Source organism: Pinus tabuliformis, chromosome J (assembly GCF_031772625.1).
Source record: "Pinus tabuliformis cultivar Carrire ecotype Pingquan chromosome J, CPIR1, whole genome shotgun sequence".
Classification (NCBI taxonomy): domain Eukaryota; kingdom Viridiplantae; phylum Streptophyta; class Pinopsida; order Pinales; family Pinaceae; genus Pinus; species Pinus tabuliformis.
The window spans coordinates 2,071,860-2,087,548 of record NC_142295.1 but is presented as its reverse complement, the minus strand read 5'-3'; positions in this window follow the sequence as shown (position 1 = coordinate 2,087,548).

Below are 15,689 nucleotides of genomic sequence, written 5' to 3'. Positions count from 1 at the left end.
TTAACACATTCCATGTCATACCTCACATAAAGACAACAAGGCTCTTCTTTGTCTTCACAAGGCATGCAAAGCTCCACGAGAATTGTTCTACGTGTCATCAAAACACCGTGATAGCTTTCTTAGTTTGTAGTTTGTGTAAGCAGGTAAGAAAGCTATGTTCAATCACCGTATTCAATTTTAATCAAGTAAATCTCACTATGAATGGACAGATATAGACCCCCATAACTGCATGCAATCATTTCACCAAATATTTTGATAAATCCCTTTTGGAATAATGTCATATCTTAATATATTTTTTATATTTTTTTAAGATACCTCTAGTTGGGTCAGGTGTAGATAGTTTAATTAGAGAAACTGAGATCAACTAAACTAAAATAATATTTATGTTTTTTTAGATTAAAGGAATTAGATGGATGTCACACTCATGTTGTTTTTTAAGATTAAAGGAATTAGATGGATGTCACACTCATGTCATGTATAATTGATTTCTATCATTATTAAATGGTTGGGTAGTAGAATTTTTTTTCCAAATTCAGAGAAGAAAATTTGATATTTTATTATAAAAAATGTTACGGTACATCATTTCGCCAAAAAACTGAAAGAGTTGAATAAGTACACGACCAAAAATTACTATATAAAAAGTCTCATTAATTTGGAAGTCGACAAGGCAGAAAATGTCTAGAGGATAAAAATTGGAAATGACAATTTGATCATCAGCGGTATAAGCCAAATAAACAATATAATTTTGAAAATTTGCGCTGAGAAGCAGTGAGAAATTGAAAACATTTTTCCAACAAAAAAGAAGTTTTCCAAAAAAAAGTTGATTCATAACAACATGAAGGAAGACTTCCCATTGCTTGAATAAAACTTTCAGTAGCCCAAGAAGGGGACTACAGGAGGGAGTTGTGTCGACGCTCAATGAGAAGTGAGAGGTGCCCCCTAGTTGTGATCTGTGAATCCCTTATCTCTTCAAAGAAGATGTAGCCCTCTTCATTCTCCAATCCTCTTTTAGATAGAGATTTTGCCCTTTGATTCCACATTCTATGAATATGCTGAAATTGAGGGCGAGAAAATTTGCCTTCAAAGTTGTGAACCTATCCATCCAGTAGATTAGTGACATAACATGTAAATGAGATTTGCCAAAGATCCAATAAATAACACATTTTGAGTCTCCAATAACCTTTAGGGAGGATAGATGGAGGTGGGAGGCAAAATAGAGGAGAGTCCAAACGACACATTTCAGCTTTTGTGTTTGTGCCAGCCCCAAAATTAGCCCATATGTTGAAGGAGGAGGACTTGATGATGTGGAGAAGAGCCCCAGTTGCACACCGAGAGTTTTAGGAAGCCCCATTAAAGAAGCCAAGGTGTGAATTGTAGGAAAGGGTAGGAAACTTCAAAGGTCTGATAGATTTTGGAGAGGGAGGGCTTCTAGAAGTCCATGAAAAAACCAACAATCTGGGATAGAATGTAAGAGGAGGAGATAGGACAGTTTTCAAAAATGAGTTTTCCAAATACCCTGGGCTACAAATACAGGCAGGGATTTGAAGGGGCCCATCATTAGGTCCCACCAAAGCAGGAAATTAGAAAAGTAGGTGGATGGACTAGGCTCTAGTAGATGGAAAAAGGACAAAAATTCGGACCATAAAGACCCGAATAAGGAGCATTAAAAAAAAGATTGTTTACGAACTCTGACCCATTTCAACATAGACAACAAGAGTTGGGTCCACATGAACCTCTACGAAGAATATTCTCCCATGCGAGGACATGGTTTTCCAACAGAATCCAAACAAAACACTTTAGCTTTAGTGAAATATTTCAGTGACATAGCTTCCTGATCCACCAATATGAATGGAAAAGTGTGGTCCTATTGAGAATGTATTTGTATGCCAATATAGCTAAGAGTTGTCCAGTAGATTTGTTCGAAGACCACACAATGGAGTCCTCTACATCTGATATAAAAACCCCATTCGACACTCATGGGAGTTCGAACCAGTGACCGTTACACAATGAGTACTTTAACAATGCATCCATTCATTAATTAGTCTACGCCCTGTGGGTAAGGTAACATTGATGTTATTAATTAATATGTATTTTATTTTATATATATTAAAATTAAAAAATAATATATATTATTTTTATATAATACATGTATATTTTTATGAATTCCAATTGATTTTATTTTGGGTTGTTGGGAGGACTAATTTTTATCCTTCTCACCCAAGTTCAATTCCCACATGTAACATGTTGATTTCATATTGATTATATTATTGTAATCGCTTCAAGTCTTGTTGTTAAATAACCTTAACCCCTAAATAGTATCTTACCCTTGTTTATGAATAAAAGCATCATAAAAATATCAGATAAATCAACAAAACTATCTCAAAATATACAATTCTATATCTATTATAAAATAATATCTGTTATTGGAATATCCTTTTTATCTTCTTCTTCTTTTAACTTTAAATATGCCAAGAAAATTTATTAAATGGTTTTGGAAATTTAATAGTGTAGTGAGTGTTATAGGACAAGAGGAATCTTTAATTTTTTAACAATTTGTTAATGTCATATTTTACTATAAAAAAAAAATAAAAAAAATCGCATTGTGTGATATGTCATGAACAAGTTTTGTGCAACCTTTGGACAGTCTAAATCCAGTACTTTACTTATTTGTTAATTTTGTATTATAATATTTCATCAATGTGCATGTGTAATAATAAGGCATTAGTGTACATATTTTATTAGGTTAGTGAGCTAAGATGTGTGGGCATTGTGTGTTCATGTTTATATATGTGTTTTAGAGCTTGCATGCCTATGTTTATATGTTTTGAGCCCAAAGTGCTTATTTGATTAAGGCTAGAGAGCCTATGTGCTACAAGGATAGCGAGCCTATGTGCTACAAGGATAGAAAGCCTAAAGATGTAATATGTAATCACACCCATGTTAAGAAAATACACCATTGTTGCAAAATGAGTTAGGCATGAGAGATGGGGGGGTTAGGAGTCCATGAGAGGGAAAAGTGAGGGGATGAAACCAATGCATGGTTCTTAAGCTAAACAAGTAATATAATATCCCAATAATGACTTTTTGGAATTTAATCCAAATTGAGAAAAGGGCATGTGTAAGCCCAAGTCATACCTTAGCATTTTACCCTAAGTCCAAAGGTTAATTGATAGATAGCCTATTCGAGTTCCCACGTGGTGGGAGTAAGTTCCTTGGGTGACACTTGGTAGAATACCTCATGCATACATAAGTTGAATTTTCCATGTTAATGGATGATTCATTTCATCACCTTATCATCATTTGATTATCATTTTGGCTAGTGCTTCAGTGGTTTCTTGTTGGTTCATGCTAGAGATTAGAGGGTAAGTGCACTTGGACAATGATCAAGCCTTGTGACCTAGTAAACCATTGTGAACTCCTAGGTGGGATTTTGTTTCCAATTTTCCATATTTTTCCTTGGGCAAGGTTGGAGTCAGAGAGGGATTGGTTGGGTAGGATTTCATAGTGTGAGGCCTGAGGGTCGTTCATACTCTTGAGGAGAACTAAAACTCTCAAAGTTACAATACTCTAAGACTTCCTAGTTAGCCTATGTTGGAAGCCTTGGAAGGGTAGTAGCATAGTCTAAAGGACTAAAAAGGCATATAAGGGGGTGCATTAACTTGATTTGTGTAAGTCAGGAGATATGGGATTGTAGTTAGGGAGGCTTCTAGAGTTGGTGTTCAACTTAATGTTTGTTTGGTATTCACTGTGTGACCATAATTGGCTCTAGGTGAAACTTTTCCCTGATGGAGCCATAGTCTCAGCTCAAGGATGAGTAGTGAGGTATATGGCTTGGTGGAACATCTAATTTCCACAACTAGTTGATCGACTATTGAAAAAACAAATGTTATCATATTTCATGAACTATTAACTATGCATATTTACATGTGTTTATTGTTGTTGTTAACTTATTAAATATGTTGCATGTGTTTCCCATGTGTCTTAGTCATTATGCATTGGTTTTCAGTTTGATATACTTGCATATTTGTATCATGTGCATGGCAGAATGATCATATAAAAATTCTATACCATTAAAGGATAGTAAAACTTGTGTATATATTCGATGATCAAAGAACAGATTTATGTCGTAGATGGGCAGTTAACGAACAATGATTTTTCACATACCATTAACAGGTGGTCCATTGATAATATATTTATCTATACATTTGATCGCATTCAACTGTGTATATAGTTGACGAATGGTCGACTTGACTAAACAATGGATGGTTGCTCGATGGGAAACATATTCCAGTGCACAATTGATGGACTAGTTATATTCATCAACTAAGGGGTTAAGATGGTTTCTTGGGAAAAAAATAATGTCAAGAATAAAATAAGGAGAAACTTTTTGGTATATGAATATAGAGGAGTGGAAAATAGTGTTTTCCAAAGTGCCACATACTCTCAACATTGGATAAAGGGTGTCAGGTATCTTACAAAGTGGTATTAGAGTTTCAATTACAACACCAGGCCTACATGAGGCTTTAAGAGTCAAAATTCTCATAATTGTGGTTAATATGAAATGTGCAATGATATGAAATTGGCCAACTTTAAGAATGGCAGAGATAACCATGGATACTTTGAGGAAAAATATGATTATTAAATCAACAACTTAGTTTATTTGCACATTAAAATGGTCATTTTTACCAATGGTCCATTGATTCAACTACCTAATTGAATCATCTTGATCGTTGACTAGTATGTTCTATAGATCGAATTTGAACAGACAATTTATTGACTCAACTATATAGTCAAATAACATATTGCATTGGTTGATTCAATCAATGGTTGATTGATTCAACTACTCGATTGACTGATTTGACTACCCAATCAAATAATCTCTATCGTCAACTAACATAGTCTATCAATCAACTCAACCAAAAGGTCAACTAACTTGACTACTTAGTTGGCTCATATATGCGTTCGACTAGGAAATTTCATTGGTCGATCTAATCCAGGTTTGACCAAGTCGATTTCTTAGTCAACATGTATTTATAGTCTATTGGAATATCATATTAGTTGCCTTGACCAACAGTCGTATAACATATTTCATTAGTTGATTCAACTCAACAGTCAACTCACTTCACCATTAGATTGACTCATATTTCCACTTGATGAACATATACATTGGTTAATCCTATCCAAGGGTTGAAAATAACCATTGTTTAATCAATGTTTCGTTTGCATGATTGACATATTACATTGGTTGATTAGTTTGTTTAATCGATGATGTGTACCATATGACTAATTGACTAAAACTCACCTATAGATATAGATTTGAGTGAATTGGTTCGGAAAAGAACATATATGAAGGTTTATAGGTTGGATTAATACATTAGATGCCACAAAAACAACCAAACAATGGTTTGGCTATGAATTTTCTTCTAATTTCAAGTCCTTGACTTTTGGGGAGTTTTTGAAGCCCTAAACAATGTTTTTATACGTTGAAATCCAATGAGAATTGTGTACTAATAGTACACATAGATTTTGCAACTTAAATGAAATAGCTCAAAATGGGCTTTCCAACAAGATACTACAAGTTCCAAATGGGGTTAGTATGAGGAAAATATGCTTGAAATAGTGAAAATGAAAAAGCATGCACTAGTCTACTTCCAAGAGGCATAACTCTTTGCATATAACCCAAATTGGGACAAAAACGTAGACTATAGAAGATCTTGGATTTGGATTATATAATCCATCCATGAAATAAAAATTGGAATTTTGTCATCTTTATTATTAGGGATTTAACTATAAAATGCGTGGTAAAATTAGGGAAAAGTAAATAGATTGACAAAACTTAAAAAGACCATAACTATCAAACCAAAGATCAGAATTGGGCAAATGAATAGTCAATGGAAATCTAATAAAGTGTAGAATTTGATTCTTCACCTAGTATTTTGAATTGAGTAGTATGATTTCTCTAGAAATCAAAATAAGGAATTTGGTGCTCTATAGGGGTTGATAACATGCATGGTGTTAAAAAAATGCAAAGTCTATTTAGATCTGAATTTTATCACTATTTAACATTATTTTTGGTATGCACATTGCAAAGAAAAGGTACATGCATAACAGGAAGATCATATTAGGATAGAGGAGAATCCAAATGAAGACCAGGGACATGGTAGATGTTCAAGGATCCTATAGCTAGGAAGAGGAAGAAGGTAGAGGAATGATCCTTAGCAATTTTGAGATAGACTCAAATGTTCACGGACAAAATAAAGCAAAGAACTAAGTATTGGTTGAGATAATGAGAAGTTTGAATATGGAGGAACTTAACTAAAAATTGGAAAATGAGAGATTGATCAAATATCAAGAAGAGAAACATCTTATCAACACTCATATTTTACAAAGTCTAAATAATTTGCATTAGAAAATAGACTAGAATTTTGATTCCAATCAAATTGAAGAATACAAAGAATTTAATAGAAGGGAGGATGCCAGATATTTAAACCAATCTAGGACTGAAAATAAGCACTATTATTTCTCCCCAAGTAATTTAGTGAGAAGAACATTCATATCCTCGAACTTCGATAGTAGCCAAAGCGAGTCACTAGCCAAAAAGCAAAGGAGAAAGTCAAAGAAAAATGATTTGTGGGGGGATTTTAGAAAATAAAGCCTCCCACATGTAATGGGTACCATAAAATGGTTAGTAAGCAAATATATAGTTATTTGGGATGAAAAAATATCTTCAATCACAAAATTACTCATCTAATTTGGAGGCTAGGATAGTTATTTATCACTTGCAGAGCAAGGCATCCATGTGGTGGGACCATCTCAATAAATTCAAAGACTTGGATGATAAGAAAATAAATTTGAAGCAATTCAAGAAGTATTTCCAAAATAGGTATCGATCGAAACACTATTATGATAGAAAGATACAGGAGTTCTTTGACTCAACCTTGGTAATATGACAATGGAGGAATATGAGAGGAATTTCCTTGAGTTATAAAAGTATGTCAACTTTATTATAGATGAGAAAGTCAAGATCCATAGTTTCTTGAGTGCTTTTCCTCCATGTGGCAATTAAAAATCAATTTTGATGAGCCTAAGACTCTAAAGGAAGAAATAGGGAAAGCTAAATATCTCTATGAATAGAGAAAAAGTAAGCCAAAATTTGAAAAGGTTTGGGATGAAAGGTAGAATGTAAAGATGGAGCAAAGGAAGAAAGGGTACATGCCTTCATTTTTCAGGCACAACTCTCAAGCAAAACAACAACGACAACCCACACATAGTGAGCCAAAGAATACAAACTCACTAGGAAAGAGGCCAAGATATCCCTATTAGATGTTAGGGTTGTGAGGGAGACCACATGTTTAAGGATTTTCCAAACAAAGATGCCAAAATAAAATTTGCGCATAATGTCAATGGAGTTTATATGGAAGAGGAAATGAGCAGGAGCATGCTCATAGTATATGTATCCTTGGAAAACAAGCATCATATTTGTCATCAAGAACACATGATAGAAGTTTAAAATCAAATTAAAAACCAATCCATAGAAATTTTAATTTATTTTGGAGCTAGCCATAGCTATATTGACCCAAAAATTATTGAAATATTTAATTTGAAGAAGACTAACCATGGTGGTACTTGGCTACTTCATCTATCTACATTAATTAATTATCAAAAGAGTGTCCAATAGACATGAATGGTGTAAGTAACGACTCATATTTGAATATCATTCCTTTGGGGTTATATTATTTCCTCATAGGTATGGATTGGTTGGAAAAGCATTGTGTTGTCCTAGAGAGCTATAACAAGGCATTTGCTTGTCTTAATGAAGAAGGGAAATAAAGGAAGTTATAGGGAATTTCAAGACCTATTTATGTTATCAACAATGAAAATGAAGAAAAGTTTCCAAAAGGGATGTTATATTTATGCAACCCATATGGAAGAGGAAGCTAATAATAAAGTACCTATCCTTGAGGATTTGTCAGTGTTGGGCGCGGGATCCCCCAAGGCAAGTTTTGGGGCTTAAAGCCCAGATTTTGACCAAATCCAATGTAAAGACTCTGTTTTTTGTGGGTGCGGAGCACAAAGATTGTAAATGAGTCATAGAGTTGTCCAACCTCATTTTTGTAATGTAATTTCGGCTTTAGAAATCTACCCATGGTCTGCGGACCATGGGATTGTATAAATAGAGCGAGGCTCTAAGTTGTAAATGACCGAAGAAAGAGAAGTGGAAGTAATAGATGGAGAATTGAGTCTTATCTAAGTGTAGAGTCGAGTCTTTGGGTCGTAGAGTAGGAGAAGGCTTTGTAGCTGAGTGCACAGAGGCCTAGCAGTCTGCAGTTGAGTGCACGGACCCCTGCAGCTGAGAGCGCAGGGCAGGTCGAGTCTGTAACCTTTGTAGAATTAATAAATAGAACTTTTACATCATTTTTGTGTATTTTTTTCATGTCTTGTGCATTGAATTTATCGGATATAGATTGTATTTCTATTGTTTATATGATGCGCGAACTTATATGAATGTGTTGATAAAGTGAATATAAGACAAAGTAGCTGTTTATGTGAAGATAACTAACTGTTATAAGAAGATAAGTAAGATATGCGGTGTAAATTGGGGAAGTAGTGCAGATTGCTGCTAGGGCAGTGTGAAATCACCTCAGCCCCTGGTTAGGGTTGCGCGAAGGCAATTATAACACATTGCGAAGGCCTCGCAGGTCAAGATAGTGCGCAAAGCGACCTGTGAAAAGGTATTCACAGTTGGACTAAATCAACCCCTCAGACATCTCAAGGGTGAGAAAACTTGGTTCCATCATCCCCCCATACTGTTTCAAGTGAGACCTCAGTCTGTACTCTGTGGGCTGTTGCCGAAAGGGCCAGTAGTACAGGGATTTGTTTGGCTAATTAACTCCGAACTTGGGTCAGGCCCCATCAAGCCAACAGTCAATGCTAAACTAGTAAGAGGGTGTTTTGATGATATTCTGAGGTTTCCACACAAAAGGGATGTTGACTTTTCAATTGATTTGATCCATGGCACTTCCCTCGTTTCCAAAATACCCTATAGGATGAGCACATAATAACTCAAAGATTTACAAATTCAGCTTGAGGAGCTTCTAAAGAAATGGTAATGCACCCAAGTGTGTCACCTTGGGGTACCCCAATGCTATTTGTTAAGAAAAAGGATGGCATTAATATTATCTTCATACAACTAAAAAATATGACAATAAAGAATAAGTGTCATTTACTATGGACACGTGACTTGTTTGATTAAATGAGAGAGGTTATGGATTCTCCAAAATTGATTTGCGGTTTGCATACCATCAATTCAAAATTAAAGAGGAGGAAATTAACATGATAGACTTCAAAACCAAATATGGTCACTATGGGTTTGTTTTGGCACCCTTTGGTTTATCTAATGCACCAGTTGCCTTCATGTGCTTGGTGAATGTTGTTTCAAAGAATTAATAGACAAATTTGTGATAGTGTTTTTGGATGAAATCCTTGCATGTTCAAAATAAGTGGAAGAACATACATAGAATTTGAGGATGGTGTTATAGATACTTAGAGAGAATCAAGTGTATGCCAAGATGATTTAAGTGTCCCTTATACCAAAAGAAGATTCAGTATTTAGGTCATATCATCTTAGAAGAGGGAATAGTTGTGGACCTAGAGAATGAGTGGATTGAACCTAGAAAAATTATAGAGGCCAAATTCTTTATGGGACTAGAAAGTTACTGCAAATGATTCATTGAGGGTTTCTCAAAGAACACCCCCAATCACTTCTTTGCAAAATAATGGTGTAAATTTGAATGGACTTTGAAGCATGAACAAGCCTTCAGACATTTGAAAATTATTTTGGCAAGTGCACCAATTGCAAAGATAGCTAACACAAAAGAAGAATCCATTGTGTGCATGCATGAATGCAAGGAAGAACTTGGAGGAATCTTCATACAAAATGGACATGCAATATGCTTTGAGTCTAGAAAATTAAAAGAGCAAGAGGAGAACTATGCTACTCATGATTTGGGGTTGGTAGTTATAATTCATGCTCTTAAAATGTGGAGACATTATTTTATGGGTAAAAAAATTGAACTCATAATAGGCAATAGTGTTGAAAATGCAACAAGATGATGGAGCTTAGTGGAAAGGAGTCGCCTTCACTAAGTGGGCCCGCACGCTATTTTTGGCGCAAAGTCTATTTTTAGACTATGCCTATTTTTAGACATATGGATCATGGTCTATGAGTTGCAGTATGTTATTTGTGGATGATTGGTCATGTTGGTAAAAATATATGGACTTCTATTTTTAGACATATGGGCGGGTTTCTATTTTTAGACTGCCAGGCTAAAAATAGAACAGTCGCATATTATTGTCTCATAATAATATTTGGACTATAAACTTTATCTTATCCTCTTGGAGCACTTCTGTTTGAGCTACAGATGTGGCGCATGTAGCTGTCACAAGGAAATACACTTTTCTTGTGGGTCAGTTGAGCTATTGCATGCAGGACATCAATTAGAACTCATGAGGTTGAGTTTGGTGGAGTTGATTGTGCAGTTGATGGAGTTGTTTTCAGTTTGACTTGGTTGAACTAGTTGTATTTTGGTCTAACTAAAGAATCCTCTAGTGATGAGTTGTGTGAATTAAATATTAATTAATTCACTAATTATTAACTCATAAAGCAACTGAAGAATACATCAGTTAACTCAGTGCATGTACAGTTCAGTGGAGATAGGTGTTATAGGTTGAGATTGATATCAGTTGTGACTATAGTTGTGTATGAGATCTTGCACAATCAATGGGATTGAGTTATGCCAATGAGGACTGCGCAGTGTGGGCCAATACCAAGGTAATTTTAGCCTGTGCTCACGTGATTTTCACTTTGGATTATGCAGTGGAGGCAGGCAAAGCAGCGGAGGAGATTTGAACCTGTGACTTGTTCGGATCTGAGCTAGTTTTGTGTGTAACAGGTGGATATAGTGCTGGATAATTGTGAGGAGTATTGTACTATGTAATTTTACATGTTCTCAATCATTATAATATATAGATAGTGTGGGTTTTCAGCTGTATGCTTTCCCCGGGTTACATATTGTGTTAATGTGTGCATGCGATTGATGTTTCATTGTTTTTGATGCTGCTAAATTGATGATCAACGTAGAGGAGATTATGTATTGTGCATGTATTCTGCAATAGTGTATAATCGGGATAATCTTTGTGAATAAGCTGGTGAATTTGTAGAAAAAATTCTCCATGATATTAGAGTTGTTGATCATCAGATCTACTATTCAGAAAGTGTTTACATTTTATTTCTTTAGGCAGAGTCTATAATCGGGCCAGGTAGCCTTTGGATTCATCCTTCCTTTGTGTTAGCACTTGAAATTTCACCTCAGGCTGAGAAAGGCAAACTTCAAGGCAACATCAAACCACTTAGCCTCGTAGCTAGCCCTACGGGGCAGGAGAGGGCTCTCTCCGGTCTATCTCGATAAAGATCTACAACGGGCGAGATAACCAATAAGGAAACACTGATTTTAGGCTAGTAAACTGATAAAAAGAGTTTGTTTTGGGATTTTTGGATTTTGGTGGAAAATCGGGGAAAGGCAATTTTGGGTGCGGGGATTGGACACAGTTTTTGCAGGGGGTTCTTTGGGGCAAGGTAGGAGACTGCATTGATGCCTTTAAATTAAGTGAATGGGTAGGAATGACTGGTGAGGAGCTAAGGAGAGCAAGAAATCACCTTGAGTTCTCATTAAACAGATGAAAACATTGATATTAAGCAAATTTAAAAGCAGAGCATGGAAATCATGAATTCTACTTTAACACTTCATTTGCCTAATTTCAGAAGAAAAAGAAAGAGGATGATTTCACATAACACACTTACAAGTACAAAGAGAAGCACACCATCAATACATGTAACCACAGGAATCCCAAAAAGGACTGCAAAACCCTGGTCTTTCTTCCTTTGCCAAAATTGCAGAGATACAATGAATAATACAATAGAGCTTTCTCCCTCAAGAGTCCAACCATGAAAATGACCAAGAAAGTACATAATATAGGAAATCTAACATCTTTCCTTGCCTCTAGGGGTCGAGCTCATCCTTCTAGGAGCTGTTTCAACCAATTCTAAACTGAGCACTAAAATCTAGGCAGTCAAAACAACTTGCCTCTATAAGATAGGAAACCAATTCATTCATTAAATGTTTGCTATTGCATGAATGAATCTTCTAGAATAGGTAAATAAGTGTCATATCAACATTAAAATACAATAATTACATCAAATAGGGTGAAAAATCCCATCACAAGTCAAAACTGGCCAAAGCTGGGCGAATTCCTGAGCTGTAGGTGAAAAATTATGAAAATTGCTAGATAGGTCGCGCCCCTAATCCTGATAGGTCGCGCTACTTTGGATCTCTGTTTGAGGCACTTCCAAGTGTCCAAATGAGGCAAAAGTGGGCTTGCTGGAAAGGTCTGGATGTCTAATTTCCAACCCAACTGGAATTTCTAAATTTGGTGGCCATTTGCCCCTCCAAAATTGCAATCTCCCAAGATTGCTTCCTGTTTGTCAAAAAGGTGGCAGAAAGTCAATTTTTGCATGTTTTTTGACCTTCTGGAGGCTCAAAACTTGATAAAATCTCTTGGTAATTGCTGAGCAGGTGTATCTTTGCATGAAAAATCCAAAAATGCTGCGTTTTCCCAAAATGAAGTTTCCCATCGAATAGGTCGCGCGCGGCGCGCGACCTATCAAGGAGAAAAACCTGTTTTTTGCCCAAAAATTCATAAAAGACCAAAAATGCTCAAAATTTTTTGATATTTGTGCTGTAGTGAGGTCATTTAATATCATGCTCCTTCAAGGAAGCCTCAGCCAAGATGTGGAGGGGATCGGGCCTTTTTCGTCGTTTTAGTGCCTTGGCCAACCGCCCTTGAATCACCTTCATTTTTGCCTTGCATACGTGCATTCGGGCCCAATAGTGATTTTTCATGTTCCTGAGCAAGTCCTTATCTTGGTTGGCCTTGGCCAGCAACCTCTCCAAATGAGCATTGACCCGAAGAAGCATAGCCTCTCGCTCAACGGGTACCAAATCGTCGGGTCTCTTTCGAGCCAAGTTGCGGTCCTCATGAATCCTCCGCAACTCATCAAGAGTGTGCTCATCCTCCAACTGCTTGTTGCGTTGCTCCAAATATGTAATCGTCCATTGTGCTCCTTCCAATATTTGTTGCAATGAATCATTTTCAGCTCTTAGGTGCTGAATGATCTCCTTTGACTCTAGGCTAGGAGAACTAATATCAAGGTCAACAATCTCTATGTCTGGAACACCGGACGGCCCCTCATCAATCCTGGGTTGTTTGCCCCTCTCTGATACCTGTTCTTCTATGGGCGACGAGGCCCCTTCCACCTGGTGTGGAGATAACACTCGTGGTGCTGATGAAGAAGGCGAGACCCCTTCCACCTGGTGTGGAGATAATACTCGCCTAGCTGATGCAAATAAGGCTCTGTGTGCTCTCTGATAAGTGACCAATGGAGGAGAGCTGACATGTCTGGTCTCAGGACTATCATGCTGCTATGAAGGCCCTCCCTCCTCATGAACAACCTCAGGGGGAGATGATGCTGATGCTGTGAAAAAATCCCGAGAGATAAAATCCTCCCATGGGATACCCTGCTGAACCAACTAATGCATGACCACAAGCTGAATCAAACCATAATGATAGATGCTCCTATGTTGTTGTGCTGGGCTCCTTCTCTGCACCAAGGGCACCATCCTCTCAATATCTCGGCACATGAACCATGGTATGTTCATCATTCGTACCCGTGTGAAATGCATCAACAAGCGAATATGGTACGAATACACATATGCAAACCTACCTTCACAGGTGAAGTAGAGCATGATGAGCCTCATCATGGGAGCATACTAATCCCTCAAAAATCTGAAAGGAAACATACCAGTTATGGACCTCATGTAGGCAGGTTTAACGAAGGGCTCATAATGAAATCTGTCCAACACTTTGCGTTTGTTCCACTCTTCTCCCACATTTGGTATTCCTGTTGCTTGAGCAATACTTTCAGATGACAATATAAAATCCACCCCTGCAAGGTTTACATGCCCATAATGCAAATGCAAAACAAACAAGCGAGCCAATTCCCTATGATGTTGAATTTGAGAAATCCTCTCGCAAAATTCATAACATGAGAGGTAGCGGAAACATGTGACCGCAAGTGGACAAGCCTGCAAATCGGTCAAAGAGGTGGGCTCCTCCCTCTTATGGTGTCCACTCTTACCACCCTTGTGAGGCCTCCTTTGTATCTCAATTTATGGTGTTGACTCATGGTCATCACTTTGCTCATAGTCGGTTTCGGTTTCTGACATGGTTTCAGGAGAAAAGTGGCTGAAATGTACTGCTGCTTCTGCTCAAATGACCTGTTGTTTTTCCCTGTTTATAATGTTGTTTCAAGGGGACAAATAGCACAAGGGAAATATTAGGGAAGGGAGACTTTGAAGGGAAATTGGGAAAAAAATATGAAATAGGGAAATAGGGAGTTAAGGGGAAGAATCATGACATACATATCATCATACAATTCCATTTGCAAGGATATTATGGGAAGTAGGGTTTTAGGGTTTGATTCTTGATTTTTAGGAATAGGGGTAGGGTTTTAGGGGCTTTTGGTATTTTGGTAGGGAGATTAGGTAGAAATGATATATGAGGTGGTAAAGAGAAGTGGGGAAAAAATGGGGTGACAAGGATGACCTTGAAACAACAAAACAAACCATAGTTCTACAAGCATTTTGACATTCTTAAAGCAAATATACATGAATCTCTCATTTCAATTTGACGACATTAAAACACCTTTCCCATGCTCATTTTTATTTATCAAGTAAAATATTTTGATGATCAGAAGCCTACCTGCAGTCTTGAAGAATTTTGAGGTCGTTTGGGAGTTTACTGGCGGTTTTTGTAGATGAATTTCCCAACAGGTCACGCGTAGGTGCTGATAGGTCGCGCGCACTTGATAGGCCGCGCCAGTGTAATTTTTCAACTGGAGGAACCCCCCTGATAGGTCGCGCGCGCTCAATAGGTCGCGCGCAAGTGCTGACAGGTCGCGCGCGGGCTCAGCTTGCCAATTTTGCTAAATTTCTCTCCAAATCGCCCAAATCGCTCTTCACTAATGCTTTGAGACAAATTATGATGCAAATAGAAGGAGAGAGGGGCTTTATAGGCTTGATTCAAATTAATTTCTCCTCAAACCCTCTTTCTAATGTTTTTAACTTGACACTTTTTCAAAATTTAAATGCTGGTGACTTTCTGGTTTCCTTTTGTCCTGAAATTGTTTGAACTGATGCTTTTTCTTGAAAATTTCTTGTAGGGATAGCTTCTGAGGATCTTGGCAAAGGGGACCAGGCTGTATGTTGCCCTTTGAAAATTTTTGAATTTTTACAATTTTTTACAAAAATGAGAAAAAGACCTTGTCTTTAAAAACAGGGTTTTTAAATCCAAGGTTAAAATTAACTGTACAAGATGAAATCTTTGAAGAAAAACTTGGATAGTCATCCCTCTGGCCTGCTGGGCATTTATTGACCTTTAAAGACATGACCTCAAAGACAAATTAGACCTAAACCCTAGACCTAGGACTTTGACAAGACAAGGAACCTTGAAAGAATTTATAGACTGAAACAACTTGATCCAGCAGTGCCAAGAGGGGAATAAAGACACCAGCT